Here is a 6,998-nt window from a genome sequence, read left to right on the forward strand (position 1 = left end):
TTTTTTATTGTTCTGCTTGACCTGTTTGTATATTTTGGAGATTAATCCCTTGTCAATTGTTTCATATGTAAATATTTTCCCACTCTGAAGGTTGTCTTTTCAGTTTGTAAGTGGACATTATTCTTAATATATAAGAACTCTAAAACCCAGGAGAAAATCAGGTGAACACAAACAGAAGACTCACAGAATGTCCATGACTGTAAACATAAAAAATGTTTAAACCTATTAGTAACCAAATTCATATAAATTGGAAGATGGTCAATTTTGCCTTTCAAATTAGCCATGTGATACTACTTAATACAGATAAGGGTACAGTAAAACTTGTGTGCACCCAATAATACTGTTCAAAGTTTAAATTATATTTTTAAGAATGCATTCTGGGGCTAGGTATAAATAGATATTTAAAATTCACACCCTTGATAAAGAAATTCTTCTAAAAGTCTAGCTTAAGGAAACAAACCAAATTTTGGCAAATATTTACCTATGAAGATGTTCATTCCTGCATAATTTATAATAATGACAAATTAGAAATATCCTCGTGCTCAGTCGTGTCCAATTCTTTGCAACCCTCTGGACTGTAGCCTGCCAGGCTCCTCTGTCCATGGAATTTTCCAGGCAAGAATGCTGGAGTGGGCTGCCTCTTCCTTAACCCAGGAATCAAAGCCAGCGTATCCTGCATCTCCTACATTGGCAGGCAGATTCCTTACCACTGCACCACCACTGTCCAAAAACAGGGGAATCCTGCACAACCATGTAATGTTACATTACGAAATCACTAAAGGTGGTGATTTCCATTTAATTAATGAAATAGTCACAGTAAAAATCTAAGACCAAAAAGCTCACTATTACATGTATATTATAAACTAATCTTTATAAAACACAGAACTGCAGGGGAAAAAATGGATTAAAATAAGCCGGGATATTTTATCTTCTGGGCAGCATGATTTTGGGATGTTTTAATTTTTTATTGTGTTAAATATATATATAGCATAACATTTACCATTGTAATCATCTTTAGGTAAATAACTTAGTGGCATTAAGTACATTCAAAATGCTGTGTGATCATCACCACTATTTCCAGAATTCATACCGAGACTCTTATACCTTTTAAACAATAACTCCCTATGCTCCCATGCTCCCTTCTGCATCAGATCAGATCAGATCAGATCAGTCGCTCAGTCGTGTCTGACTCTTTGCGACCCCATGAATCGCAGCACACCAGGCCTACCTGTCCATCACCAACTTCCGGAGTTCACTGAGACTCACGTCCATCGAGTCAGTGATGCCATCCAGCCATCTCATCCTCTGTGGTCCCCTTCTCCTCCTGCCCCCAATCCCTCCCAGCATCAGAGTCTTTTCCAATGAGTCAACTCTTCGCATGAGGTGGCCAAAGTACTGGAGTTTCAGCTTTAGCATCATTCCTTCCAAAGAAATCCCAGGGCTGATCTCCTTCAGAGTGGACTGGTTGGATCTCCTTGCAGTCCAAGGGACTCTCAAGAGTCTTCTCCAACACCACAGTTCAAAAGCATCAATTCTTCGGCGCTCAGCCTTCTGCATAGCCCTTGGTAACCCCTGTTCTATTTTCCGTCTCTACGAGTTTGCCTCTTCTAGGTACTTTATTATATACGTGGAGTCAAACAGTATTTTCCTTTTGTGGCTTTTTTCACTTAGAGCAGTGAATTGAATGTTTAGATCCCCCCCCCAAATTCATATATTGCAATATTAACCCTTGATGTGGTAATATTTGGAGATGGGAACTTTGGGAGGTGACCAGATCATAGGGTGGAGCACTCATGAAGGAGATGAGTGCATTTATCCTAGACCCCAGAGAGCTCCCTCATCCCTTCAGTCATGTGAAGTTACTGTGAGAAGGGGGCTATCAGTAGGAAACTGGACTCCCACTCAGGGTGTGTTAGTGGTACCGAATCCACCTGCCAATGCAGGAAAATCAAGAGACTTGTGCTTGATCCTTGGATTGGGAAGATCATCTGGAGGAGGGCATGGAAATCCACTCCAAGATTCTTGCCTGGAGAACCCTGTGAACAGAGGAGCCTGGTGGGCTAGAGGCCCTAGGGTTGCAAAGAGTTGGACGTGACTGAAGCAACTTAGCATGTGGACACGGAATCTGCAGCTGCCATGATTTTGGACTTTCAGCCTCCAGGTCTGTAAAAAACAATTTTCTGTTGTTTATAAGCCACCCATTCAATGGTATTTTGTTTTAGCAGCCTGAATAAACTAAGACACTTGGCACAATATTTTTAAGATTCATTCATGTTATAGCATGCATCAAAATATCATTCCTTTTTATAGCTGATATTCCATTATATGCAATTTACATACCACATTTTGTTTATCAGTCTATCCATTGGTGGACTTTTGGATTGTTTTCCCCTTTGGCTCTTATGAATAATGCTACTGTTAACATTAGTGTACAGGTATCTAAGTCTCTGGTTTCAACTTTTGGGGGGCATATACCTAGGAATAGAATTGCTGGATTATGTGATAATTACACGTTTAACTTTTTGATGAATGGTTGGTTTTAAGTTTTTAAGTTTTCTTCTGCATTTTTCAGATTTTTTCTACTGAGCTTGTACTATTTTTAGCATTAAAAAAACATTTATTTTCAAATGCCTCTTCTTGTTTTTTTTTCTTTTCTTTTCTCTATGCATAAGCACGCCTTCCTTGGAGTCAAACACGTGTTAGTTCCTCAGCCATGTCTGACTCTTTACAAGCCCATGGACTGTAGCCCACCTCTGGACAGGCTCCTCTGTCCATTGGGATTCTCCAGGCAAGAATACTGGAGTGGGTTTCCATTTAAGAATTGCTCAAATTTTCCCTTTAACTGACAGCAAGGGCTGCACATGCACAAAATGACTGTTTTTAAATGAACTTGGGATTTGTTTTAATCGGACATGGTGAGATGATAGACATGGAGACCATTGTTTTTTTTTTTCTTCCAGTTTTAGTGAAATATGATTGACATGCAACATTGTATAAGCTTAAGGTATACAACATGATGATTTGATATATGTCTATATTGTGAAATGATTAACACAATCAGGTTAGTTAACACATCCATCACTTCACACATTTACCATGACAACTGTTTTTTTAAGAGCCGAGTTTGTTACTTGACAATTCTCAAGGGGAGGAAGCATGCATGCTCTGCCAGGTAGGGTCATGCAGGAAGCTCCAGGGTCAGTTAGAAGACAAGAGTGAGGAGAACAGATGGGCACAAGCTTTTATTATGGTTTCCATGAGAAAGACAAGGCAAGCCAGAGCAGATAGATTTACAACTGACTGGTCTGAATAATTTCTGCAGGCTCTAGGCTAAAAGGGTGGCCCCTAGTTGTTAGGTACCTGGTCCTGGGTACCAGGGGCAGGGACAATATTGACTTGGTGTGTGAGCTAGGCCAAGGAGGTGGTTGGCTTGGATTGACTGGTTTACATATGAAAGGCATGCTCTCTGGTGAGTTGTTCACTGTCTTTAGGAATCAGCTAACCCTGAAAAGGTTGGACACAACTGGGCGACTAAACAACAACAACCCTGAAAGGGGCAGGATGATCGTGTCACATGTCAAGCCACAGGTCGGGCCAGATGATCAAGCCCCACATGTCAAAGTATCATGAAATTGAACCCAGGTCTCCCGCATTGCAGGCAGATTCTTTACCAGCTGAGCCACAAGGGAAGCCCTAGAATACTGGAGTGGATAGCTTATCCCTTCTCCAGTGGATCTTCCCAACCCAGGAATCAAACCGGGCTCTCCTGCATTACAGGTGGATTCTTTACCAACTGAGCTATCAGGGAAGCCAGAGAAAATTAAAAACCTTATTAATACAGTGATGTACATGCAAGGTTTCTCTTTTTAGCAGTTTGTAATAGCAAAGATTAGAAACCAATGGAATTGCCACCAAATAAGGAGTAGGGTAAATAAGTGCTGGTAAAAAAAAAATACAATCAAATGCTATGCAGCCATGAAAAAGAATGGAATGTCTCCAAGACATGTCATAAAAAGGAAAAACCTTGGTGGAAATCACCAAGTGCAATATTCTCCACTGTACATACCTAGGTGCTTGTCAGTACAGAATCTCTCTAGAAGGACCCACAAGAATCCCTGATGGTGGTGCCTCTAGGGAAGGGAACTCAGTTGCTGAAGACCCAGGTTAGGAGGGACAGAGGAGCAGTATCTTTTAAACTGGGGCTTGGTATCTAGAATGTGAGCTCCACGGTGGTAGGAGCTCAATTCTATTCAGCGCTTTCTGCCACTCCTGCTGCTGCTGCTAAGTCACTTCAGTCATGTCCGACTCTGTAAGACCCCAAAGATGGCAGCCCACCAGGCTCCCCCGTCCCTGGGATTCTCCAGGCAAGAACACTGGAGTGGGTTGCCATTTCCTTCTCCAGTGCATGAAAGTGAAAAGGGAAAGTGAAGTCGCTCAGTCGTGTCCGACTCTTAGCGACCCCATGGACTGCAGCCCACCAGGCTCCTCCACCCATGGGATTTTCCAGGCAAGAGTACTGGAGTGGGGTGCCATTGCCTTCTCTGTCTGCCACTCCTAGAGGTGATCAATTAACACTTGCTGAGTGAAAGAAGGTCTGACCTCTCTCGGGCCTCAAAGATCATTAAATAAGCATGCTAACAGCACCCACCTCCTGATCTTGTGGGGACTGAAGACACTCATGCTCATGAAACTCTACACGATGGCTGGAAAAAACCAGGAACTTTATAATGTTAGTTATTAGTTAACCCAATATTAATAACTAATATTGGGTTATGTTTTGACAAAGAAGACTGTTCCCTTACAGCAAAATTGGCAAGTAGGCATCCCCTCACATGCCAGCTTCAATTGTTGATATGCTTGCCTGGACTGTTTTGTTGAAAAGGATCTTGAGGCTGGATGGCAGGAGTGACAAATGAGTTAGCAACGATTGCCCCGAGCAAAGGAGCAAGTAGGGTGGCCTGGGTGCCCCATCTTTGCTGTCTCCTTACAGCACTCCTAACCACAGACCTCCTCAAATGGCATAGCCAGCTCCTCACAGAGTAAAACATCCAGACAAGACAGATGCATCCTCCTGGCAATTTTAGGAGGCAGGACTGTCTCCAATGAGGGCAGGTTGCCCCGAGAGCAGAGCCTCGCCCACGTATCTGTGCCTCCCTGCACAAGTGAGGCCACCCCTCCCGTGAGGACAGGCAGTGGGCTCTGGGCTCTGGACTCCAGGCAGGAGAGAGGTGGAAATTAGCCAGTCCTCTGGAGGTGGGCAACGTCCTTCTGGGACAATCATCCTTCCTCCTCATCCCTGTGAATTCACTCAGGTCACTGAGGGCAAAAGACCTCCCAGAGCCTTCTTCCCCAGATGTTGCGGGTCCCCGCCGTCAACGTCCACACTCCCCTACAACAGCACTTTCATTCACTTAGTGCTAACAACTTTGCAAAGTGGCTTTATTGCCTCTACTGGCTCAGACGGTAAAGCATCTGCCTGCAATGCAGGAGACCTGGGTTCGATCCCTGGGTCCAGAAGATCCCCTGGAGAAGGAAATGGCAACCCACTGCAGTACTCTTGCCTGGAAAATTCCATGGATGGAAGAGCCTGGTGAGCTACAGTCCATGGGATCACAAAGAGTCAGACATGACTGAGAGACTTCACTTTCAAATAGAAGACGGGAGAGTCTGAGTGATTTGTCCAAGACCACCTCTTTGCCCCTTGGCCTTTTATTCTGGGAAGAGAGACTGTGAAGGTGGGCAGAGGGTGAGTTTTCCAGCACTTCCTGTCCTCCAGAATTTGGAATCTGTGGGGAGCAGCCCTCGAATCTTTTCCCCTTTTGTCCCTCGCCTGCTTAGAACTGCTCAGATCTTTCACTGCTTCCTTGGGAAAGTAGAACATGGGTCCCTTGTTAAAACCCTAAATTGCCTAAATCTCACCAAGGAGCTCAAACCCCAGAGGCCCTGCAGCGGGTCCCTGGGAGTTGCATGGATGCTCCCCCAATACCATCCCAGCCCCAGAAAATTCATGCCTCCTGAAAAGACAGAGGACCTGTTGGGGGCCACCCCTGGAGGGCACCCTCAATGCATTCTCTTAAGTGCCTGCTAGCTACCAAGTATGCCTGGGGTTGGGCAGATGGAAGGAAAGTCACCCCACCCCACCCACCCTCCTGCAGCTCACACCCTAGCGCAGAAGGCTGGCCCAGTAATAGACTTTCAAGGGCACCGTGGAAGGCATCATAGGTGCCCTGGGTTCTCAGCTAATTAGTCAAGTGTGAACATGCATTCCAAGCTGTGTGACAATGCATGGGGTGTTTGTGGCAGACACTGAGCTCCCTGTCCCAGAAGGTCTGCAAGTGGAGGGAAAGGGACCTCTAGCCTTCCTATACAGACTTAAGTCCCTTCTGTCCTCTTCTTCTGGCCCCTGGCCTTGGGGGTAGGGACAGGATATGCATTGTATTCAACAGGATAATCCTCAGTGCATGCCTGACACAGAGTACGTGGTCACCAATTGTCTGCTGCTGCTATGAACCTTTATATATTTGAGTTTAGTGCATCCATCCTCTTGCAGAGACAAAGAGAGGCAAAGGGTTCTTCCCCTTCGCCAGCTGCACCCGCGCACAGCTGGCCGTGGGCAGGAAAGCCCGGCTGGCAGCTGTCCCCACAGACGGGAGCAAGGGTCTGTGATTTCCTGAGCAGCCACTTCAATCCTAATGTCCCTTTAATAGTCCTCATCAAATTGCCATGGCTCTCCCCAGAGGTTTTCATACGATGGAAAATAAATAGCCATTATCTGACCTCCAGGGGAATGGAGATGTCTGCAGAATTCCCGGAAAGGCAGTTATAAAACTGAGTAGCGTCAATCTGTCCTTTCGGTATTTACAGCCCCAATGCCAACAGAAGGTATGGAGCCCTGGCGACTGCTAAAGAAATCACAAAATAAGTGTAGTAGGCGCTCAAATTCTCTCTTCACCTGTTTTGATGTATATGAGTACATCTGGCTTCATAGCCAAAAAGAG

This window comes from Bos indicus, chromosome 4 (assembly GCF_029378745.1).
Source record: "Bos indicus isolate NIAB-ARS_2022 breed Sahiwal x Tharparkar chromosome 4, NIAB-ARS_B.indTharparkar_mat_pri_1.0, whole genome shotgun sequence".
In the NCBI taxonomy this organism is placed as follows: Eukaryota; Metazoa; Chordata; class Mammalia; order Artiodactyla; family Bovidae; genus Bos; species Bos indicus.